The sequence below is a fragment of the Sparus aurata genome, chromosome 6 (genome assembly GCF_900880675.1).
Source record: "Sparus aurata chromosome 6, fSpaAur1.1, whole genome shotgun sequence".
Classification (NCBI taxonomy): Eukaryota; Metazoa; Chordata; class Actinopteri; order Spariformes; family Sparidae; genus Sparus; species Sparus aurata.
In genome coordinates this window covers 1053953-1080205 of record NC_044192.1, presented here as the reverse complement: position 1 = coordinate 1080205, position 26253 = coordinate 1053953, and the positions used below count along the sequence as shown (strand labels likewise).

The 26253-nt window shown below is 47.0% G+C and overlaps 1 protein-coding gene across 4 annotated transcripts in view; it reads right to left on the bottom strand.

Annotated features, from left to right (window-relative positions):
• Positions 1-15628, bottom strand: part of dag1 (dystroglycan 1) — a 50812-nt gene extending 35184 nt beyond the window's left edge. Inside the window, exon 1 of one of the 4 annotated variants that reach the window (XM_030419737.1) lies at positions 15097-15628. The gene's annotated coding sequence lies outside the window, so the exon portion shown is untranslated. Of the gene's footprint in view, positions 1-1256; positions 1280-14145; positions 14471-14521; positions 14545-15096 lie in introns of those variants that run through there. The other 3 variants (XM_030419740.1, XM_030419738.1, XM_030419739.1) reach the window with 3 other exon arrangements.
• Between the last annotated feature and the right edge of the window lie 10625 nt (positions 15629-26253).

Genomic DNA, 26253 nt, shown 5'->3' with positions numbered 1-26253 from the left:
CAGTGTCACTGAGACGTCCGTGAGTCCGGCTGGATGTTCTGTCAGCGATGCAGGCCGGCAGCAGGCCGTTCACTCCTCCAGGGTTTCACCTTCGCTGCCAGTCACTCACTACTTTCTGTTTTTCTCCTGGAGAGCCAATAACTCACTGCAGCCAGCCGGTCATTCAGCCAGTCAGTATCTCACATCCACCTCCCTCCACCTCCACAGTCACCGCAGATGTCTCCGCTCCCAGGCTCCATTCTTTATCTCTATGATAATAACGGGCCGCGGCTGGAAGCCGAGCGGACCGAGCAATGTGACCTCCAACTCCTGCGGCAGGGTTCTGAACGCACCGCGGCTCGGAGTTTTTCACCGGGTTAAAGATCTCCCCGGTCTGCTGAATTTATCAGTCGACTGGACGGAGACGGCGAGCGTCGCCGAGCTGATGTTTATCACCAGATTTTATTTTTCTCTTCTGTGCTAAATGTTTCTGTGGAGAGATTCAGGTAAACGCCACCAGAGATCAAACCTAAAGCTCCTCTAAAATGCTGCAAATGGAAACACAAGAGGACATTTTGGATTCTGGTTTACTTCTTATCTACAGACACAATCAGCGATGTATGGGAGCAAATGTTGTTAATGGCTGAAGGTCAGACGATAACAAATAAATGATTGCGATATAATTTTTCTCTGACAGAACAGAGAGCACGGCGCCGGTCCTGCAGTACTTCAGGTTCTGGTTCACGTTCCTCCACTCGTCTGTGTGAAGTGCAAAACAGCCTCTTTGATGCTAATCGCTCCATTAAGATGTGATATTCTTTCCAGACTTACAAGGTGTTTCGATTTGGGTGCACAGTGCAGCACAAGGTTGTGTCAAGGCGACACCAAACACACACACACACACACACAACATTAAAGTAAAGAAGAAGAAGAAGAAGAAGAAGGAGTGTGAGTAGAAGGAAGGAGAGAGAGAGCGCGTCACTGATGGAACTTCTGGAAGCTTGAGCTGGTGTTTCAGATGCGAGTGTGTGTGTCTCACAATCATGATATTAATAATAAGTGATTCTTGTATTTATGACTCCCACACTGACTTGTTGATTCCTGAATCTGAGGGCGTCCACAGTGTTTCTATCTTTATCTTTTATTTCAACAGTTCCCATGAGGAGCGGTACGTGGAGTTCTGCTGGCGTCACCGGAGCCGTGAACGCAGGAGCGGCTAAAAAAGAGCTCCATAAGTGGATGATACATATAGGAGGGCAGAAAATAGTGCTTCCTACCTGTACAGGCAGAGAGCGTGAGTCAAACAGTGAAGCCAGAGGAGGAACAGAACGAGAGAGGAGAAGTGAAGCGAGGTGTTTCTGCTCCGAGTTAATCTGCAGCAGCAGCAGCAGCAGCAGCAGCAGCGGCGGCAGAGAGCAGCTCGGGGAGTCGGAGCGGCGGGAGGCTTCCTGCAGGCCTCAGGATAACAATGGTATTTAGTAGCATGTAAACCAGTGAGCCTGACACACAGACCTGCAGATACTCCTACAGAGTACACGTGCACATGTGTGTACACTCAACACACACACACACACACACAGAGTGAGTCTTGAGGGATTGTAGGCGGCAGCCACACTGCTGCACGCAGAGATAGCTCTCTCGCTCTGTCTTTTCTGCTCTGCCTGCCCTAATGACTTTCTCTCTGCCTCCCCCCTCCCTCCCGCTCTCTCTCGGGTAAGTGGGTGACAGTCTTTTAAAGTGCAGTCCTGTACCTTCTGATAGCAGCCAGCAAACAATGAATGTATTGGCCATGCTACTGGATCTGCGAGCGTCTCGGAATAACAACCAAGCCGAGGGAGGAAGCTGTGGAAGAATTAATGCGGTTCAAAGAAGAGTTGACTCTCTCTCTCCTCTGTAAACAAACAGGGTGGGCGAGTCGGCCTTTGTCTCCGCTGAAAATGAAGGACGCGTTTCAGTTTCAGTTTGTACCGACGGATGAAAACAACCACAAAGTCAGAATATTACAAATGCTGATCGTGTTTAAATTCACGTTACTTTGCCTCGTACAGTTTCTGTGTGCCGGCTGTTACAGAGATTAAATGTCAGCCGTCAGTGTTTCTGTAAACAACTGACACATTCAGATTACATGTTTATGACCCAACTTACCAGATGTTTCAACATTTGTGAAGGTGACACCGCTGGATATTTTCAAAGAGATGTCCGGATATTTTCCAGCTTTGTTTGTATGAACAGCACCAGAATCTGAACTCTAAACAAGATGTTTCTGTGCCTAAAACATATTAAATCATAAGTCCAGCGTCGTCACAACACTGAAACTAAAGAAAGGTGAAGTTGGGTAAATTCTCAGTGAGCAGAACACAAAGCTCAGAACATAAAGGTCCACATTCTTGGCGCACTTTCCGTCACCGGGCGGCTGAGAGGGTTTGAGCCTCGTCCCGAACGTTCAAACAGAATTCATATCATTCTTGCAGAGCCGGGCTGATTACAGGCCGCGCTCTGCAGAGGCTCAACACCTGGTTTGAGGTGAACTTCAAGAGAAACTGTGGCTCTGCAGCAAATCCACCTGATGTCTCAGGACTTAAACACAGAGCAGATGATGGCACAGCGCCTCCAGCTTTTCTCTTCACTCCGTCATTTTTCTGTGAAGCTGAAGCATAACTCATGTTGGAGGTTATGAAAATGCGTTTTTCTAAAGTTACTTCTGGTATTTTTGTGGTTATATTGATGTTTTATTGAGCATATTTCTGCTGTTAGACGTTGCTGTATATTCACTTAAAGCATATTGTCTCTCCACTGGTCGTACATCAACATCTAATGGGGCAAAAAGCCTGAAAATAACCTCTGAATGTTAATATCCTGAGAGTGAGAGCTCACGGAAGATAAAGACATTCAGGGTACATCAGGATGTATTTATGAGAGAACTGCATCCTCGTTTTTGTGTGAAAATTTCAAAAGAAGTTGATACAAAATCCCCGACATGTGCCACCCACAGAAGCCCCTCAGGCCGCGCTGCAGAAAATCACATTTCTCTGACACCCTTGATGACTTTAACGTTCTTACAGCGCGCAGAGCTTCACAGAGTCCATATCTTATATCCCAAAACCAAAAAAACTGCACTTCAATAAGCTCAGTCAGTGTGAAAATGAACTCTGCAGAAGAAGAAGAAGAAGTGTAGCATACTTCTTTTAAATAATGCACTCTGCAGAGTTATTTTCCACAAACTGCAGGCGGCCGTCAGCACAAATATCAACACGTACGTTGAAATGCAGCAGGATTAATGACCAACAACATCCAACATTACAGACGGGTCAGAGTGCGTTTACACTCAGAGGAACACGTCTCGCACTGCAGCCGCTCGCACGTCTACTGACTCCTGCAATCAGTCAGCAGGCGATAATCTGACGGCTGTCTCACTATCGAGCTGATCAGCATCATCTGAGGAACTGTTAGCAACGACTAGAAGCCACCGTTTAAAAACAACATGGCGGCTTTCACAATTACATCCACACGGGTCACGAGTGTCTGCAGGTCCGAACTGCGTCAGGTTCTGAAACGACTGATGAGGCGTCACGTCACATCAGAAGCAGGAAGATGTCAACAACAGAGCAAAACTGTGTGGAGGGACGTTTGCACTCTCTGCTGAAAGAGAAAAACTTCTGGAAAGTTATTTTTAAAGTCGTCTAATAATAAATTCAGATGATTCTTATTCTTGATAAAACTTTAAAAACAAACAAACTTCAGCTCCGCTCGGCGAGCTGCGAGGCCTCGGCTCGACTCTGCAGTCCTGCTGCTGGGCTGTGAACAGCAGGATTCGGGTGTGAGCTCCGTCGCTCTGTTTGCCCTTGAAGATTATCGCTTTATTAAATTGTAATGCTCTTTGAAGCGGCAACTATGTAAACAATACCCCTCCACCCACACACACACACACACACACACACACACACACACACACACACACACACACACACACACACACACACACACACACCCACACACACACACCTCCACCCCTCTGAGGTCCAGAGCTGCGAGTGGAGGTCGAAGTGAACACTTGGAGGACGTTCACCGACTGTAAACTGCTCCGTCGCTCCGGCTCTCCATCCTCTCCTCACCTGTCTTTCTCCGCCCAGCCTCCTGCTGTCACTGCCTCCCTCCCTCCCTCCCTCCCCCACATGCTTATTTTCTCTGTTGCACTCACTCCCTCGCTTTCTATTAACCCCGTTTCTCTCCACCTCCCCCCTCTCTCCCCCTCTCTCCCCCCTCTCTGTGTATTATTTCTGCAGGCTCCAGTCCTATCCATCAACACATCCCACCACTACATCCCCTGTCACTCCCAGATTCACCCTCAGTGCCCCCAACACACACACGCACGCACACACACACACACACACACACACACACACACACACACACACACACACGCACACACACACACACACACACACACACACACACACACACTCAGTCTCCAGGACGTGAATCATCGGCGCACGTTGGCAGACGACAGCTCTCGTCCGTTTGAATGACTGCCCATCATAAAAGACGGATTGACGGATGAATGTGTGGGGTGAATAAATGACTTGATGGGTGGATGAGTGTGTGGATAGATGGGTGGGTGGATGAATAGAGGGATAAATGGGTGGATGAATGGGTGACTCACGACATCCTGATCCGACACAAATTTGCCAATAGGCTCGGAGATGAGCATTCATGCCCCGTGACACGTTTCCCCCCCCCGACTGTTTACTTCCTGGTGCAGCGCCGCAGCGGGCGGAGTTTAACAGAGTGCATCAAATCAAACATTTAGTGTTGAGCGTCGGGCTGCGTGCCGCCGGGAGTCTCTCACAGTGAAGTTAACTTCACACCATCACAGAGGAGGAGGCTCCATTACAACTAATCATCCGCTCATCTCATTGATTTATGGATTTTAAATGCACGTTATAAAAGAATCAATACACACTTGACCAGTAATTTGGTAATTTAGTTATTTTATTGCTCCGAGCGTTGAAACAATTAGGCTGGTCGATGTTATTGATAACTGATTAATCATTAGAGTCCCTCTGGAGGGAAGAACGGCGGCTTTTCTCCTTTTTATACGACTGTAAACTGAACGAGTTTCAGTTTTTGGACTTTTGGTCGAAAAGAATAAAAATAGTGTGAGAATAAACTCTGGACTCTGTCAGCAGCTCGGCTGCACTTCATCTCAGAGTGTTTCCACCGAGGAACAAATAACAATAATCAAACAATAATTTGACAGATTACACAATAAAACAAACTGATGGTTTGTGATTAAATAACAAGTGGCAATTTTGATGACTGAATCATTACAGTGATTATCTTCAATTTGTAAAATATATAAAATTCTGTTTGCAGCTTCTCAGATTTTGTGGTTTCTTTGTGTTTGTTTTTTGGACAAAACAAGACATTTGTGACCTTATTCACCATTTAAAACACCAAACTGTTTAATGATGAATCAATAAATAATCAACAAATGATCTGATGAAAGAATGATGAAATAAAATACTGACTGTTTGTTGTGTCTGTATGTTTTCATCCTCTCACTTCACATCAGTTCTTCACTCTGCTGAACTGAGTCGCCATTCACAGATTCTGCTGACTCGTCCCAACTCGTACAAGGTGTGTAACCTGAAGCCTCCTCTGTTTGTGTTAGATTAGGCAGCGTGTGTGTGTGTGTGTGTGTGTGTGTGTGTGTTGTCGGCACACACACACAACCTAACGTACATATACATGTATGCCCCTGCTTGTGCAAGAGTGTGACTGTGTGTGTATGTGAGTCCACACCAGGAATAATGTCATCTATTGAGAACCCAATCTCACACACACACACACACACACACACACACGCACACACACACACACACACACACACACACACACACACACACGCAGGGCGGGTGTGAAGTGGACCTGGTGGTGTTTGACTGTTAGATTTAACATGTCAGGTTCTCTCACGTCTCATTTCCTCGGCCGGCTGTATTTGCCTCCCGCCAACGCTTTAAAAGCTGCCGGCCAGGTGGAGAGGCCGAGCTGTTTGCCTGAGTCAACACAACACACACACACACACACACACACACACACACACTAACACACACACACACAGACACACACAAGAACCAGATGAAAGATCTGGGTTTGCTTTCAGTCGTCGTGTCGTTTTGTCGCTTCGTGTTCTTTCAGTGACTCTGCAGTTATTAATTTTTAATAACAAAGCGTGCAAACAGTCTCAAAGCAGCGGCTCCGTGTGTCAGGAGAGATTTCTCCCTCCTCCTTTTATGTTCTTGGTGTTTTAATGCTTCATGCCAGATGAGCCAAAACAAGCACTCAGCATTTCTCCCTCTCTCCATCTAGAAGCCAAGAAAAAACCCAGAATATTATTCAAACATTTGTGAATGTCTGCACTTTCATCTCAGCCTGAATGAACCAAACTCCTCATACTGAAAGTCCTTGTCGGAGACCCCACCGCCCCCGTTCGGCATAGCAGACGAGTCTCCATGGTGACGGCACCAGCAGGCCGTTCTGGCTGTTGTGGTGAAGCTGAATTCCTTCACGGATGACCGAGCAACACGCCTCTACATGTGGGTCCGTTTCCAGCGCTTTAAAAAGAGCTAAATATACATCATTACAGGGCGACGCCGGAGTGGAAACTCTGCGCTCGGCATGGATCTGGATCGCTCTTCTGTTTCGCTGCTGCGGCTGCCAAACATGTCAAACACATTTTTTACTATTCTACTTGTTTTTTTTTTTTCATGATGTGTGGCGCTGTGGTGGAATTCCTTCACGTTAAGGTTGAACCGAATGTTTGAGGACAACGCGGCGGCTTCGTTTACTCGTTCTCACACGCAGACTGAACGTCCAGAAGCGTCGGTAGCAAAGTCAGATCACAATCAGCTCTTTCTCGCAGCGTTGAGGGTTCTGGCGTGGCGGCGGGATTCCTCCACGGTTGACCGGGCAACTCAAGAGCGCCATTTGGCTCCATGTCCAGAAGGCTAACCAGCCAAAACACGGGGGCTAATAAAACTGTCCACTGATAAGCAGTTAATGCTCCAGAACTAATGACTGCACTGCCACCCTGCCACACACACACACACACACACACACACAGCTGTGACATCAGCTTCTTTCACAATTTAAAGTCTTCTGATTGGACGTAGCTTTGAGTAATGAGGAGCAGAGAGAATTCTGGGAGCTCAGTGGAGGTCGTGCAGCTAGAGACCGAAAGAGAAATGTTTAACAATGAAAGAATATGAACTTTGTCTTGAGAGTTTGTCAAGATATTATCGAACTATTTGAAAGTTTCCAGGAGTGAAAACAATCATCATCATCATCATCTTCAGTTTTTAGACTTTGAGAAACTACAACATTTTATATTCTGATAATCTACAAAGAATTCTGCAGATTATGCAAAAATGAAAGACATTTTTAATTGCAATCCTAAAACAAACTCCACAAGAATGGTGCTCAGTAGAGCGTATACCTCAGCCAAAACCCAACAGTCCCCAAACTGTACTCACTCCTACATACAAGCCTGATTTATCAAACACAAATCCTCTTTCCTTCCAACAACCCAACAAACAAACGGACACGGGTGACGACACAACCTCCGCGGCGGCGCTAACAAACACGGAGCTGGTTCTTCACGCTACAGCCGAAGTGTCAACAGCTAATCTACAATAAATACGTTCAGAACGTGCAGAGCAGAGCTGCAGGTCGCCCCGCTGAGACGGAGCAGCACAACAAGAACAATCCGCTCACAGTCCTGAGCTCCGGCACTAAAACGGCCTCTCTATCAGTGACATCCAGGCCCGAGCAGTTAGCTACACTGATGGCTCATAACGGCCCGGCCGGCCTGCTGCTGCGGCGTCTCCCTCTGCAGCACTTCACAGCTTTGTCAACTGCAATTATACAGCAAACTGCCACTAGGAGCAACAGAGCAGCAGCTCCGGAGCTGCAGACACATGGCACCAGTGTTGTCACGCTTTCTCACAGCTTGAGTTAAAAAAAAAAAAGAAAGATTTCCCACACCGTATAAACATGGACATTTGGTGTCACTTGGCGTCTATAGCTGCCAGAATCATGCTGCAGGATATGACTTTTAAAAAATCTGCTAATTTGAGGGCCTGCTGATGAAACAGCACATTAGGAAGATATTTATGGTCGCGGTTTCAGTCAGTCAATAACTCAAATTTCTGCCACGTCAGATGGATTTCAAACCCCACATATACTGTCGGGAGGATTATTCCTGTTGCTGGGCGGTAAAATGAGTCACCAGAAGAATAAATCCCAGTTCAGGCGCACTTGTGATTAAGCATCCGCCCTGCTGAGCTCCCTGTGGAGGGAAAAACACGTCCATCAAGAGATCTCTCATTACAACGCTGCTGACGATGCTCCGCCTCCTCCGACCCGGCTCCGCCCAATCACAACTCGTACGACGATCCAAAGCCGGAGCTCTGAGGTGATAAATACACTCTGTGTGACGTGATCTGCTGCGTTGGTGAGCGACGAGTGTTTGCCGCCGTCAGGTGTTGATTGGACTGTTTGTTTGCTGGCTCTCAGGACTGATGTGGCTCCGGGCCAGCGTTCAGAACCGAGAGTGTTAAATTAACTCTGAAGGGTGTGAACTTTTATAAACACCGACACAGCACAAATGTACACACTTTGACTTGAATGAATCATTACGGCTTCCCTGCTTCAGAGAGCCGGCTGAATCCTACATGACTTATTTCTGCATCGTTTCCACACGTCAGGACCGAGAGCGTTTCATGTTCCCTCTCACTGTGACAGGGTTCTGATCCGGTTTGAACCAACACCTGGAATTTGTGCCATTTCTTTTACAAAAAAATTTGTTAGCAAATATGATCAGCATTGCTTCAAAAGGAGGAAGCAGCTGAAGAAACTACTGCTGGAATATCAGCACAGAGTTGGAGTATTTTTTGTAAAACTACTAAAATAACATCAAGACAGTAAAAATAATCAACCAGCTGATTAACCACGCGATGTTTCAGCCTCGTCAACACATCAACACATCCTCATATCCAACATCTGAACCGGTCGGCGTTCAGAGTCGTCTAAAAACCAACATGACCGCTGCAGCGCACCAACAACACGTCATCATCATCGTCGTACTGTCACTGTCTGGTAAACTGTAATTTGGGAAATCCAACGTAACCTGATCCGGACCCGACCTGCTCACCTGCTCTCCCTCACACTGCTGTTGACTCTGCGGGCCTGTCGGGCTCTCGGTGGCGTTGACTGGCTTCCAACAGGTGAGTGAAAGCAGCAGCTGGAGACTAGAAAACAACAGCAGCTCTGACAGACACACGGGCTCGGCACCGAGCGCTGGAACCCAGAGGAAATGTATTCTGAAGAATTACAGCTCGTGACAGCAGCGACTGTAGATTGCAATCAAAAGAAAGGCAGCGCAGCATAAATGCTTCTGCAAACAGAGGAGGCAGCGAGGCGGCGAGCGGTTCTGAGGCCATTGACTCATCTACTGCACATTATGGATTAAACCTCCGCTGAGCAGACTGTCTGTTCGCTTACACGTTTTTATTGGCCTCTATTTTAAAACATATTGAAACCATGACAACTGCAAAAAGACCAACTTCAGCTCTCTGTCCCGATTTACACCGCCGGACCCTTTGAGTCCAGCAGCCGGCGCCATCAGCAGAATCGCCATCGGTTCTCTGTTGTTATCTCCCACTAAGAATAGCACCGAGGCCCACACCCTTTAAAAAAACCTGCAGGGCTCTTCAAACATCCCATGACTGTTTTATTTTCGTGTTCTGACAAATGTGCCGTATGTGCATCGACGAGTGGAGTTTCACTCATGGCAGGATGGTGACTCACAGCGACAGAGGAGCCGCCAACTGCAGGCCGAGGAGCCGGATATGCCTCACACCCTGTTTTAGCCCAGAGAGGCTGCAGGAGGGGGAAAGTGAAGCATCTAAATCTCATCTCCCAATGTGAAAGGCCGACTCCACAACACGCACACGCCGGGGTTTTTAACCTTTCTCCAAAAGCTTTTGAAATCGGAGAGGAATAAAAAGAATCTCTCAGCTGAAGGAAGAATCCTTCTCTCTGCTTGTAGCTGAAGTTTGAGAAGCAGGAAGCCAAAGATTAGACTGATCTGCTGGAGGATACACAAGGTGTTTCATAACAGAGGAGCTCAATCCTATTTTGGATGATATTGATTTGTGGAATAGGGAGTAGCTCAGACGTAGACGAGGAGGAGAAGTCTGACTCCAACCTGCTCATCTTGATTGCTGAGATGAAACTGGGATAAAACTGAAGCTGTTGCTGGATAAAAAATAATGGATTTCAAAGCTGTGAACTCTTCAGGGATAAAAAAAGAAAACCCGTCCTGTTAGCACGGCGATGAGTCGCAGGTGACCACTAATCAAAAATCGATCTAAATTAGCTTTCATTTTTATCTTTAAATCCAGAAGCCGGCGTTGGAGATGCTTCATTTTCTCTCTCAGAGATGATTTATTGATTTGTTTGTGATGACGGAACAGAAACTTAGTAAGAAACTGAATTTCTATCTTTTGGTGTCGAGTGTTGAATCGCTGAAGGCTGTTTTTCTTTTTTATTCAACTCCTGAATCTTTATTTTTTGGGGGTGAATATTATCTGAACTCGTCTGAACCTGCAGAAACACGGCAGGATGAATTCAAGCTGTTGATTAAAATCTTTATAAAGAAGGAAAAACCCGCCATCTGTTGATCTTTACTGATCCAGATGTGGCGGTCTGACGACGACATAGCTGTGTGTTTTAAATAAAAAGCAAAATACAATTTAAAATCGACACACTGAAGAGCAAAGACACATTCCACCTCGACTGTTTAACCACATGTGTCACTTGTGGAGCCTTCAACAGATGCTCTGAGTGGATCATTCGTCTCCACCGCCTCCGTGAATGACGTGCAGCTCTTTGAATTTCTACAACCAGTCAGTACCGGGCTCCTCCGGGTCACCTCGGGTCAGAAGCTTCTCAGCACATCAGCTGTTACGTAAGCTTCGAGCAGTAAAAGACGAGAACCAAAGCTGCGTTCCAGGGTTTCCTCACAGAAACCACAGAACCGACCCGCTGACTTTGTTCCCCTCCTGCAGCACGCAGCGGGCCCGACGCAGAGTGTGTGTTACATCTCGTGCGGCGCTGTTCGATACCTGTTAAGCTGATCATCACCTTGAAGAGACGGTCGCAACAAAACGGCTCCGCTGCCTCCTCGAGGTAATTTAAACCTCTTAAGCCGAGCAGCACATCTTTCTACTGGAGACTGAGGAGCCTTTCAGAGGAGAGCGGCGCCGCTGCACAGACACACAACACACACACACACTGTTTACTTAACCCGTCAAGGTTAGCACAGAGATCTCCTCTGTGAAAATGATAGAAAACATTATGACGAACACACACACACACACACACACACACACACACACACACTGAAGACTGGACCTCTTGTCGTTGCAGAGGGAGAGAGAACAACATCCAGAGTGTTTCTCACCTCTTTGTGTTGTTACAGCGCAGCGTGATGGAGGTGCTGCACAAACACATCCAATCAAACACACACACACACATCACCTGTATGTGTGAGTGTGTGTGTGTGTGTGTGTGTGTGTGTGTGCGTGCTGCATCCTCATCAAAAAGACAAGACGAGGTTATTTACTGCGACCGCTCGAGACACTAATCTGTTTTATAATCCGTGTTTTTTCCATCGGGGGAAAGTCGGCTGAACACGTGGGGCTTTTTTTTTTTTCTTTCCAGCGTCATCTTCACACGCTTTGCAGAGAGCAGCGCTGACGACCCGTGTTCTGGGTCACGGCACCATCCGATACGTCGGTGTTGGACTTAGACCATCAACATGAACGCTGCTCCAGAACCAGTGGAGTTCTTGTAATGTCACAGCTGTGACGTCACACCAGTGTGATCCGTTACCCGGAGAGAGAATCTGGCCCAGATACCGTGTGGGACGATGGCCTGATCCAGCCCACCAGAACAGAGGGAGCTGTGGTCCAGATTCTGGCCGGTTCTGGTTGGTTTGACTGGCTCTTGGCTGACATCAGGAGCGGACCGACCCGAGTGCCTTCATTCCACACGGTATGTGGGCCAGAGGAACGCATGGAGTGTGGGCCGGATCTGGACCCTGACACTGCAGCGTCTGTGATTCAGGATCAGCGGCTGTTTAAATCCTGCTGATTTGTTGGGTTCTGATCCAGACCAACAAAGATCTGTGGGTCAGTACATCTCTGCAGCTCTACAGAACTTAATTATGAGTCACATTTGAGCTTTGGATCAGTATTAATGATGACATACCAGGAACAAAACCAGCAGAGCGATATCAGGGATTATACGCCTCACTGTGGGCGGGCCACACCGACACACACACCAGAATCAGCACACACACTCACGCACACACATACACACCTCAGTGAACAAATTAACAGCACAGTGTAGAAACTGACACACACACACACACATCAGCAGCAGCGGCGGTGGAGGTGGTTCCTGCAGCCCGGGGGGAAACAAACACGGTTCTCTGTGGAGGATTAAAAGACCCGCTTGTCTACAGAACACGGCGGTCCGATCAACATGACGCCTGTTTACACACACACACACATACGAGCAAGCGTGCTCAGCTGCAGGTCGCCTACGTCACCGAGCAGAGCAGAGGAGACCAGAAAACCACCGGACCAGAACCAGGAGAGGATCCGGGCCGCTGCACTGAGAACATATTGATTTACGTCCAGTGGGGGTAGCAGGAGAATAGGTGGACCTCCAGGCCTCCTCTGCAGGCTTCAGACGGGGAATAATGGCCCCCGCGGGACCACTCAAAAGCCTCCAAATTGCCCATCACTGAACAAGCAGAGTCCTTTAATTCATTTAGGGCGTGTGGGACGCAGCAGCCAAGTATTTCTGAACAATCAAATGACATTAAAACGGAGCGACGCTGGAGAAGATGTGAGGGATTTTTCACTCGCTGCTGCACAAACTCTGCAAATCAGACTGAGGACAGCAGCCAGACACGGACTGAATCAGTACCAGGACCTCAAAGGTCGGGCTGCAACAGCCAAGTGTCTAAAAAAAAAACACCTCTGTAGTCGAGCCAGAACTGTACGACTCCTGCTGACGGACAGAAACCCTCACACAGGAGGACCAAAGACAAAAAACTCAGACTGAGGGAACGCCAGAGACCATACTGATCCATGTCACACCTTCAGGTTACTACCTGACGGATCCACATGCCACAGAACAAACATGTGGGTCGACCCGGAGAACACCAGCTTCTCTATCAGAGGCCAGAACTGAACGTTAACGGATCAAACACCTTCTGTTTGATCCGTCCTGCGCAGGTTGTGTCAAAAATCATGAATAATGAGGGAACGATAACATCTACAGATCATTTATCACCACAGAAACAGAAATTAATATCAAACAGCTGGAGACACTCACGATCACTTTCTATTGATCACTGGTAATCGCTCGGCTGTTCGGGCCAAAAAATGTCACGAAAATGATTAAAAATATTGAGAACTTTTATCCAAATGGTCAGTTTACAGAAGATAATCAGGAGTCACATCAAAACCAATCAGAACGATTAATCACAGATCAACATAGTTTGTGTAACTGACGATTAATCGATTGATCGGCTGCAGCAGCAAGTGTTTCCTCAAACTCAACTCAGTCTTACTGTAGTTTTCTCTCTGACACTTCACCTCCTCTCCTCTCCCTCCTCTCACCTCCTCCTCTCACCTCCTCTCTCCCTCTCTCCCTCCTCTCTCCCTCCTCTCACCTCCCCCTCTCACCCTCTCCTCCTCTCTCCCCTCTCCCTCCTCTCTCCCCCTCTCTCCCTCCTCTCTCTCCCCTCTCCCCCTCCTCACCCTCCCTCCTCTCCCCCCTCCTCTCCCCCCTCTCCCCCTCCTCACCTCCCTCCTCTCCCCTCTCTCTCCCCCTCCTCTCTCCCTCTCCTCCTCTCTCCCCCTCCCCCCTCTCTCTCCCTCCTCCCTCCCCTCTCCCCCTCCTCTCCCCCCTCCCCCTCCTCTCCCCCTCTCCCCCTCTCCCCTCTCCCCCTCTCCCTCTCTCTCCCCCCTCTCCCTCTCCCCTCTCTCCCCCTCTCCCCGTCCTGTCCCTCGGTCAGAGGAGACATACCCAGACCGCGGCAGGCTGTCAAACGTCTCCATGGCAAAGCAGACGTGAGCGGAATCACGACGAGGTGTGCGATCATCCTGACTTCACCTCTCCGGGCTGCTCCCGCTCGTCACCAGCACCACCGGATGTGATTGCTCTTATTTTGTTAATTCCTTCTTCTCCAGCACGTCGGGATTATTGGGCTCATTAATGCTCCTAATGAGGTCTGTGTCCCCCCTCGGCCCGGCGCGTCTCCCCCCTCTGACGCGCTGCGACGTTCAAACTACTTCCACCACTGGCACGCACGCGCGCGGGAGAGAAAGAGCGCACGCGCGCAGGCACGCAACAGCACGAGACAGACAGAAAACACAGGATGGAGAACAATGAGGTCACTGACTCGGTTCGGGTGCAGCGACACACAGACTTCATCCCCCAAAAATACACCGAGGCCGCTCTCTGCTGGACCGCAGCCCGGCGGTACGCGGCACCTGTTCGGGTTCTGAAGCCAGAGGAATGAGCCTGGTGTGTGGGGCTTCAGCTGTCCGAGCACCGGGGAGGGGGGGAGGACACACAGCGAGGAGGCGAGGGAAGGAGGTGAGGAGGTGAGGGAGGAAGGGAGGAAGAAAGGAAGGAAGGAAGGAAGGAAGGAGAGGGCGCAGGGCGGAGAGCTGGATAAGAAGCCCAGCGAGCAGCTAATAACACAGATCTCCTAAAAATACCCCGGACACACACACACACACACACACACACACACACACACAACCCGGATGTGTTATCAAAGATTGCACTGGTGTGTGTGTGTGTGTGTGTGTGTGTGTGTGTGTGTGTCATATTCCAACAGTAAACATTTCTCTGGGAGTCGAGTGATTTTCTGCCCCGGACACACTTTCTCTTTCCAGCAACACACACACACACACACACACACACACACACACACACTGAAGGACTGAGATCATGTTTAAACAGACTGACCGTCAGAATCTCCTGCACGTTTATATCCTGCCCGCTTTATTCAGCCTTAATCCTTCCTCTCCCTCCGCAGGTTCTGGTGTCGGAGGCTCCGGTGCTGGTGGTGACAGCGGAGCTTCGGTTTCTCCTCCTTCCGTTTCCCCGCAGACTCGAGCGGACAGATATAGTGTCGCGGCTCGGTGTCGGGTCCGGTTCGCTCCCTGGCTGGCGGCGGGCTGTCTGAAGTTCGGAGGCTGAAGCTGCTTCACGGTGGAAAATCTAAAAAACGGCACCGAGCGGAAGACTTGAGACGAACCAGCGGACAAATCCTCCGGCAGAGCAGAACACACCGGGACGAGAGACAGAACTGTCGGTTCGGAGCTGAAGAGGAAATAAATCACGTCGCTGTGTGTTGCAATGAATCACAGCTCGGTCCAGCCGGGAACAGAACCACGACCCGGGCTGAGAGGCTGCTGCTGCTGCTGCTGCTGCTGACTGAACACGTCCCGTCCTCCCGAGCTGCTCCACACAAATGTCCGCTGCTCAGCCTGAAGGATGAATTTCCACCCGGAGGAGGAGTGAGGGAGGGGGGAGGAGGGGGGAGGAGGGAGGGAGGCAGTGCCTTGCATTCTCTGAATTACTCCACCCACAAACTGCCTCCCCCCTCTCCCTTTTTTTTCCAGTCCCTCCACCTCTCCACCTCTTTCATTCACTTGATCTGCTCTCTTTCTCCCACATTTCTTTTATTGTCTTGTTTCTCCCCCCTCCTCCCCCCTCCTCCCCCCTCCTCCCCCCTCACAGTCTATCCGTGTCTGTAAAGGCTCGCGCTCTAATCAGGAGCAGATCGATCAATATGTTTATTCACCGCCTCCTCCATGGAGTTATGATGAAGACATTGATCCGGGTGTGAATGATCATCATGTAGGTTCCTGTTGATGTGTGTGTGTGTGTGTGTGTGTGTGTGTGTGTGTGTGCAGAGGGAAAGTAACTGAGTACTTTTAGTTACTGGTACTTTCTCGTTCACAGTTCAGAGGAACTCGTGCACTTTTTTTAATTTCACCACAATAATTTGTGCAACAACCAAACAAGCCTGAGTTGATCAGTTACACTTAGAATATAATTATTTGTGACATTTAACTTTCCTTTAATTAATATTATAAAAGGTAAGCGAGTTCTTTTCTCTCCAGCAGAACATGAATCTGTAAAAGCCTCATTTATTTGTGATCTCGCTGCCTTTGCTCATGTTGACTTCGCGGACGCGCTGACGGGACCTGGAGTGGTTTTTATATGTGCCTGTGCATTTGAGCGCTGCATGAAATGAGGCTTGATTGGATATAAAAGCTCCACTAAGTGTTCTGTGAATTCATAAAAATCCCTCTTTGTGATAAAAGCCTGGTGTTTTTTTTGTCTTGTAATGGATTTTCTTTCAGCGGCAGCGTGGTTCATGTTCACCTCTCAGGACTCCTCCGTCACCTCACGCTGGCGGCCGCAGACTCAGAAACACAGTTTGGATTTTGCAAAATTCAAAAACAGACGGACTGTGATCAGTTGCTGTCCAGTGTGGACAAAACCAGCGCCAGGATGATGCGTTCCCAATCTTCATGACACCTTTTTGTCATTTCTATGAAATCACGTTCACTTCTACGTCTGTGACCTGACTTTCATACCTGACCTCGGATAATCTCCAACTGTGCGTGCGGCAACAAAACCAGGTATTTTAAGTGGAACCATGAAGTTCTCCTGATCGTCACTAAATCTAAAAATAGCATACGGACAACGTTGTTACGAGATAATGCTGAAAACGTAACATGATAAATGTGAAGTTGGCTGGAGGTGGACAGAACAGACACAGGACCTTCACCTCCTTCATGCTGCTGTGGAAACAAAAGTATCTAATCATAATTCATTGAACTGAGGTTACGTAACGTAACGCTCCCAATGGTAAGAGACTTGATTTGAACGTTTACATGCACAGCTTAGTCGGATTACAGCCTCTTTATGTCACCAGCAACAACAAACTGCATCGACATTCCAGAAAGATGGCGTACGAAGAGCGAGACGAAGCTCCATCTTTGTACATTTCATATATGGTGTACATGATAATTACACAAACTAGATGCACAATGGAGCTCTTTCTCTCTTTCTCACGGTGATTTCTGAGGAAAGACGCCGTCGTCCATCTACTTCCGGCTCACGGCCCGGGAAAGAAATCTTGAGCCTGCGCAGAACACAAAATCTGATCTGATCTGATGGAACGTATACATGCAGGAGGAATGCGGCTATCAATCAACAATCTGGGTGTTTTAATCCGACTATGAGAAATCCGATCCGGTCCTATTTTAGTCAGACTAATGTGTATACATGCATCTTAAACATCCCATCATAGTCGGACTAACACAGTAATTCGGTTTTCTCGTGTGACATGTAAACGCACTGACTGATGTGTTCGACCCGACCTACAATCCCAAAGAGTCAGTATTACTGTTTTACTCACAGGAGCTTTAAGACACAAACATGACAGAACAGAACAGAACAGTTTCCAGAACCAGACAGACGCTGTTGCACTGATCGGGTCACGTTGTTTTGAGAGTCACAAACCTGTTGAGAGGCTCAGGTGTGAGGACGGGATGTTACTGAGGCAGGCAGCATGTTAGCATGCTGATATAAGGATATTTAGCTCTGAACAGCGGAAGTGATTAGTTTCGCTATTTGGACCCAATGAATGATCTAAATATGCTGCAACAGTTGGAGACATATTGTTCTAAAAACAATCCTGGTGGAAGAATCTGTGGATTGTAAAAGTCTGAAGTTTTCTGCCCCTGGAAACCTCGACGATCGAAGGCTGAACCGACACGACTCAATATTTCTGGCGATTGTGTTGAGAAGCGGCGCTCTGATGGAAGGTCGCCGCCTCCGATCCTGGTGGTCGAGTGAACACACTTCCCTCCACACGTACCTGCTGTTCAGGTGCCGCCAAGCAAGGCACTTAACACGCAGTCGTCCCGGTGAGGGTGCAGGAGATGTAATAGTCTGAGTGTGAAGTGGGGTCGTGGTAAATGGCACATGGACTGCATTTATACTGAGCCTTTGTGCAGAGAGCACCGAAAAGCACTTTACAATATTGTGCGTTCACCCACGCACACAAACAGACTCACACACCGACGGCGGCAGAGTGGCCGTGTGAGGCGGCAACCTGCTCGTCAGGGCGCCGTTGTTTGGCTCGAGGGCGCTTCAACACGCCGGGAATCGAACCAGAAACAACACACGACAACAAGTCGGTCAGTCGGTCCAAGAGAGACATCGTGTTCTGCTGCTTCTGTTCTCCGTCTGTCGCAGGTGTTCCTGTCGTGTCACCTGAGGCTGTAAAAACTCTTTTAATTTGATTCAGCTTTTGTTCCCGTTTGTACGAGCCGAGCGTAGGCGTCACTTTTGAGTAATGTATGTCTCATTTAGGAAGCAAGTGTAATGTGAAACTTGAAGCCGCTCATTTAATTTGTTTCATTTCATTTACGTTTAATTGGCGGGTTGAGTCTTTGTAGATCAAACAGACGAGCAGCTCCGTGTGAACGTTCATATATGAAAGAGAGGAGGTGAAAAGAAAAGCCGAGCCGAGCGGAGACGTGAGCGTAAAGTGGATATTTTTCTAAAAGCGAGAAGAGAAGGAAGATGTGTAGCTTTGACGATGTACAGAATCTGTGTCGAGCCATTAAAGAAGCTGTTGAGCTGAAGTGTAGTGATGGAGCAGAGAGCGATATGATTGAGGGGGAAGAGCAGCGAAACACGTCTTGGAAATTGTTGGTGTTTCGTCACAGAACTAGGCCATCTTTGAGAGTGTTATTAGAAGTGACAGCAGACATTGTCCCTATTGTGTAGAAAAAATGTTCCATGACTCCGGGGCTGAGCCTCATAATTGAAAATGTTTTGTTAAATGTCACGAATGAAAAAAAGCAGAAAAAAATTGGACAATTGTTCACCTCACCATCAATTATTTGGGAGAAAAGCCCAGATTTTCTGTGGCAGTGGAAGATTTCCTGAAGGACGTGACGGATCAGCTGAGAGAGTACGAGCTGAGTCGACCACGATGGAGCTCGAACACATTTTCCTCCTCAAATCTTCTAAACAGCCTCGTTACTTTACGCACGGCAGACGCAGCGAGACGAGACAAAGACGTAAAAGCCGTAAGAAGGCGTAAACAGACAGAGAGGGAGACTGGAATGTGGAGAAAAGGCGTGTTAGTGTCTCGTATCTGCAGAGAGTTTCTGATTTTCTCTCTTTGTTGCTGCTCGGGACGCTTTACCAACCCAACATGTGTCTATTTGACGTCCTGGGAATGAGACTCAACAATCAACTGTCTTTGTGGTGCGTTCAGGAACAGCTGGGACAAATCCTACTGATTCTACCTTTAACTTTAATAGTCTTTGAATTCTATTAATATGACGTGAGCTTCAGTTAGCTTTGAGCACAAATGTCCTTCAGAGGGAGACTTTTTACTCTGATACTCTGAGTACATGTCAGAGCCTGTAATCTATTACTTTACTGGAGTAAAGAAGCTGTACTGTATTACTTTATTGGAGTAAAGAAGCTGTACTGTATTTCTTACTGGAGTAAAGAAGCTGTACTGTATTACTTTATTGGAGTAAAGAAGCTGTACTGTATTTCTTACTGGAGTAAAGAAGCTGTACTGTATTACTTTATTGGAGTAAAGAAACTGTACTGTATTTCTTACTGGATTAAAGAAGCTGTACTGTATTACTTTACTGGAGTAAAGAAGCTGTACTGTATTTCTTACTGGAGTAAAGAAGCTGTACTGTATTACTTTATTGGAGTAAAGAAGCTGTACTGTATTTCTTACTGGAGTAAAGAAACTGTACTGTATTTCTTACTGGATTAAAGAAGCTGTACTGTATTTCTTACTGGAGTAAAGAAGCTGAATCAGTACTTCTACTACTACACAAGTATCTGAACTTCTACTGGAGGAAACAGTGTGTGGACTTTTAACACCTCTTAACCGGAGTGGGTCAAACTAAAAATGATGACCTGATGTCACCAAAAAACGACACATTTTAGCATCATGGTAGCGTGAGAGGAAAAATCAGGGGATCACCAAAGTCAGACATAATCGTCCTCATGTAACCGTGAATGTCCGCACCAAATTTAACGCCAATCCATCAGATAGTTGTTGAGATATTTGAGTCTGGACCAGAGCAGCTGACCTTCCTGCTGCTAGCTGCACGGCTAAAAATAGAGGATGACTTGAGTAGTTAGCATTCAGAGGGAACGCCACCAGAACTGAACAGACAAAGAGACGAGTGCCTACCCTCAACTAACCCAGCGATACATGTGAGGAGAACAGTCTTCACTGAGCAGGAACTTATGTAAATGTGTGTTAATTCTCTCTGAACACTTCGGCTGAACTGACAAGAAAATGAAGATATTCTGATGTACACTTTGATTGGTAACATCTGTGTTTTACTTCTGTACGCGGCTGACTTCTCACCGACTCACAGACATCATAGGAAACGACACCGAGGTCAACGGACTGTCAGCTGCACTCCGACCGTACCTCTCAGATCGGACTACCAGACTTCTGCTCGGTGCAGCATCCAGGCAGCGCTCTCACATCTGAGCGCAGAGCGAACACTAGCTGCTGCAGGAGGTATCCGTTGCTCCTAACATCTTCAGACAGGCCAGGCTTTACTGAGGGGGGTGGTGTTTCAATATTCATGACGGTACATGACAGAAGCGTCGATGAGAGGAGAAGTAGGAGTAAACCAACGCCACGGAGGGAGACAGGGAGAGAGCGAGAGAGGACGGCGAAGGAGGGGGAAGTGATATTGAGTCTGACAAAGACAGAGAAAGTGTGCGAGCTGCAGAAGGAGAGACTGAGGAAGAAGGTATGATACTATGAGCTGCCAGAAATATAGAGAGACCTGGCCGAGACAAGAATACACTACAGGCTACAGTATGTTATATCAGACAAAGTGATAATGGAGTGCTGCAGCTGAGACAGCAGAACCGAGTCAGTCACTGGACCCAGTTTAGGTTCTATAGTTCAATCAATCAGAGACCAGGATGAACACGTGGTTCATTTTACATCAGTTTAAATGATTTCAGCTTCATCTGAGCCGCTGTTGCTATGGAGAAGAAGCCTGGAGCAGATTAAAAATGTTTCAGCGTTGGCACCATCGTTCCACAAATCATCCAACATTGATCCAGAATCCAGAAAACAAACTGATCTGATCCAAAGTTCAAACGAGAACATCTTCATTTCTCATTCTTTCTTTTGATGTGAACAAACGAGTGAAAGTGTGTGTCAGAGGTTTTAACATCTTGCTCTGCTCTCCATGACGGCCGGCTGAACCACACCAGAAAGTTTGGTCATTAAAGCAGAACTCTTTCGCCCTCTGACGTGGTCGGATGACACGTTGTACAAGCTGGTTTCTTTTCTATCTTAACTCGGCCATTATTTCTCACCTCTCAGGGCAGATTATTTTCCTGCGTTGGCGCTGCACGCTGCCACAGGACGTAAATCCTGAGGTGCAGAATCATCCAGTATGAACATAACTCTCAGCGATACTTGGCTGGATTCAAACAGCTGAATGTGTCATCAAGTTTCTAACAAGAACATTCTTAAGTTTCTGCTCTCTGAAGTTTATTTTGTACAGGTGTGTCGAGATGTTTCCTCATGAATCTTCTGTAGTGATGATTCAACTAGAGTTTCTAATGTACGAATAATGAAACTTGATCAGACCTGTGATCAGCATCCATCCGTCAGTTTACTGATAATTACCTGCATCTGATTAACCACCTGTGATCTGACTCGTCCACCACTGAGACAAACAGACTCCATGTTTCTACTCAAAGATAGAAAGAAGTTCATGTAGAACAATTGCCGAATGAACAAGAAGGTCCAAATAATACAGAATGAGTCAGAGACAGAGTTTCACAGAGTTTATAAAGTGTCTCCAACTCAACAACTCACTAAACTGACACATTTGTTAAGGGAGTCTGGGGACTTTCTCCACGGGGACAAAGAAGTAGCCTATATTGTTCCTGTTTAGTGTCTTTGTAACATGTGACATGTTTAGATCAATAACATGTTTCTTCTTTCATAAATGGAGTGTAAATGGTGAAATCAGTGTAAACAGTGTGTTCAAACAGCTGATCAATGTTGGCAGGTAAGACTTTAGCACTGTAGACACAGAAGCAGACAGGCTGGTACAGACATGCTGCCACAAACTGACACTTTTTACAAGGAGACAACAACTTCAGCTGAAGGATTTAATGCTGAATTTACAACAAGGACACAATGAGTTACAATCTGTCACACACACAGTTTCATTATGTTTATAAAGATTTATCCTACTTAACAACTCCTAAAATTAGCCGATTTGTTAAGGGAGTCTGGTGATAATGAGGTGATGGTTCATTTTAATGCTGAATTTACAAGGAGGATGATTAATGATTAAGAATTTGTCAAAGATGTTTCACAATGGTTGTAACGGTTGTTTTAACTTGAAAACTCTTAAAATCACTACATTTGTTAAGGGAGTCTGGTGATGTTGTGGTCACTGTTGAAACAGACGGTGTGTTCACTGTCCTGATTGCATCTTGCAGGCGTTCACACCTGTACTGAACAGCTGTCCACCTGCGATCAGATCATTCAGGCTGGATGTCAACACACACCACGTCTGAACAGAGCCTCACTCGTCTAAATGTGCACAAAACGAGCCGGTTGTTTACATCTCGAGCTGCAGACGGCAGAAAATAACTCACAAATAACCCACTTCAGAACAAAAGCAGAGAGGCTGGTCGTACAGTAGAGAGAGAGAGAGAGAGAGAGAGACGCTGGCAGCACGGGGGACAGACGCAGGACATGTGACATCAAAATGACAGATGCATTCAAACACACACATGCAGAGACGCTCACATGCACGCTGCACTGAGGGGGTGGAAGAAGGTAAATCTGTGCAGCTGTGCGGCTCCGCGGCTCCCAGTGTGAATGCAGGGAAGGCGTCAGGCAAGCTGGGGCCCATCGGTGCGGCTGTGTCTAATGAAAAGTGACAACTCCCTTCTCCCGGAGAGCCTTCCTGTTTTGCTAGGCTTCAAATCCTATTTGCTTGCCCCCCTCCACCACCACCACCTCCACCTCCCACACCATCACTACCACTCTCCGTCTCTTTGCTCTCATCATCCTCTCACTTTCCTAATGAGTGTTCCCCACATTCTGCAAAATGTGTTGCCAATATAGTCTTATTATATTTTATTTAAACATTGTAATTGTTCCCCAGCAAAAAAGGGAAGCGAGGGAGGGAGGGAGGGAGGGAGGGAGGAGGCTTTTAAATGTGTGACAATCTGAAGAATTGGAGGCAGTGACTGGATACTGCCTGGCAGAGAAAGCGGGAGAAGCAGAGCGACGGTCTGACAGTGTAATTTGAAAGATAGCAAGTAAATTGATTATTGAATGGCAGGTATTCAGAGCGTGTCAGATTATCTGATGAGCATGTGATAGGAAAACTTTGCACTGTACTCAATCAATCTACAAGAGAGATAAACCGCCGCTCTGATACGACGACTCTCCATCTGCGGCGGGCGTTTAGAAGTCGATGAAGCCAAATAGCTGCGGTATGAGACGGGTCGGGGCGTCGTGCGGCGCTCGGATCCAGAACACACTCGGTTTGCATTTATACTCTGCAATTGAAAAACAGCAGCAGCATGTGCATCTAGGTTTATAGACACCATTATTTTCTGTGTGTGTTTTAAAGTAGGGGTGTGTGAGTCCTCGCAGTGAGAGTGTGTCGGTGTGTTTCCCGCTGCTGTGCCTATTAGGCCAGTCAGTTAAATTGGCGGTGCAGGATACAGTATGTGGGTTAGGGTGCCGTCCTCCTTGTTAATATTTCATCTCCGCGCTGGCAGAAAGAAATAGGGCAGAGACACACAGAAGGCCTAATGTGACTGTGAGAGGGGGGATGTGTGTGTTCAAGTGTGTGCACACAGTTTTAGTTTTTGTTTACTTCTTATTGACTCGATTGATTTCCGAAGGCGTCGCTCCTGTTTCGTCGCCTTTGTGTTTTCAGTATCTTTGCATGAATAAAGAGGCTGCGACGCGACACGTCCTCCGTGTGCGTTTCCATCTGCGTCCACGACGAACACCAACACATACGGTACCAACGTGGATCAGTAACGTGTCCCGGCACACGTGGGCTTTGTGTTTTCTTCACGTGTCACACTCTTATCTCGCAGCTATGATCATGTTTGTCACGTATGTGCATGACAAGCTTTCTGCTTTCTGTCATCGACGTGTCAGCTGCACTCCACACGCAGAGTGGTATACATAAGAAATGCATGGCCCGACTTCCTACAGGGACGTCTTAATCCCACTGCATTAGAGGAAGTTAAATAAACATGTCGGCGGAGTCAGATGGAGGAAATACCTGCAGGAGTTTCAGCCTGTAACTGGGTCGAGTAGAGCTGCAACTGACAGCTCGTTTCTTTATTAATTATCTGTCGATCATTTTCTCAGTTAATCAATAAGTTCTTTGTGTTTAATCCTCAAATGTCGTTTTTGTCCACAGGTCGTTCAGTTCACTGTCACACAGGACGGAAGAAAACATTCACATTTAAAAAGCTGGAATCAGAGAATTTGACTTATTTCCCTTAAATCAATTCTCAAACACAATAATTAATTATTAAAATAGTTGTTGATTAATGTATTAAATGACAACAAATTGATTATCGCTCGTATTAATTGTTGCAGCTCTACCTGCGGACACCTTCTGTGTTTCTATGGGAGCAACTTTAAAATGTTAAATTAAAAACTGGTTATTCTACAATACGATGGCCACAGGTACTTCTTCACTCGGATTGGTTAGTCACAAACACAGCTGTGTATCATCCAGATATTATTTTAATTGTTTGATATTTGCATCTGTGCGTCCAAACCAACGAATGGAAAGACGAGAGAGGATTTTAAAGATAGCAGAGCTAGCTAAGCTAAATTAGCTACGGTGAGGCTGTGCGTATATGATCAGTGACAGATCAGGAACCAGCCTGATGATTCATCGTACACAAACAAAGTCAACAATCTGTGATGGAAAACTGACCCTGGATCTGCCATTAATGATACAATCACATCACAGCGGCGACTCAGAAACTCTTCTGTAGCGTATTTCACCGGTTATTTGTTGGTTATCCTTCTTCTTACTCCTCGCTCCACACGATACCTTTCATGAATTATAGCCGCGACGTCCGACATTTAACCAGGACCAGTGTTTCCCCTGTTAACAGGACCTGACTGACTTCATGTCTCAGCCTTTGTGAAACGTCTTCCTCCCAGTTTTACTAGACGTTTCCAAGCAACTCATGATCAGGAATTCTGGGGTGAAGGAATTCCGTCACGGCATTTAAAACAGAGATGCAAAATAAAATCAGCCCACGGACGAGAAGCTCGACCGATATGTTCGTTCAGTTACCTGCTGTGGTTCATGCAGCACGTCAACACTCAGGAAACACTCTGATGATGCAGACGGTTCAAAACTGCTCAACTAAATAAAACCAGAGAAGAAGAGAGAGACGGGGGTTTTGGGTCAGCACGTTTCCATGGCGATGACACAGCCGCCCGGGAATGTCAACGGAAATTCACCGCGGGTTAACCTGCTGAAGCCGGGGAGAGAAACGCTTCCTCACACCCTTAATGAATATTAAAGGTGAGAAACTGTGGACCATAAGTCACTCCTGCTGCAGACACACACACACACACACACACACACACACACACACACGCACACACACACACACACACACGCACACACACACACTCTTCATGTATTAATTGATTAATTCGCTCCACATTATTCTGACACACGATGGATTCTGTCTGTTCCTGTTGAACAACAGGTAAAAAGGTATATTCAAGCAGAAATGTTTCCCTTCTGCGAACATTGTGTTTCCACGAGAGATGATAATTGCAGTAATCAGTGAGAGCAGTTATCATTTTGTCAGTGTGCAAAAGAAAAAAAAAAAATCATAGGAATGAAATTACGGTCGACTGACGTCAAAACATAACGTGACAATCTCCCCGACCCAGAATAAATGCTGGAAAGGTTTCTGCAAAACAAACGAACACAATGTTCAAATGTTTCTTTATGTTCCAGTTGGATGTTTCTTTAGGCTCAGGCTTTT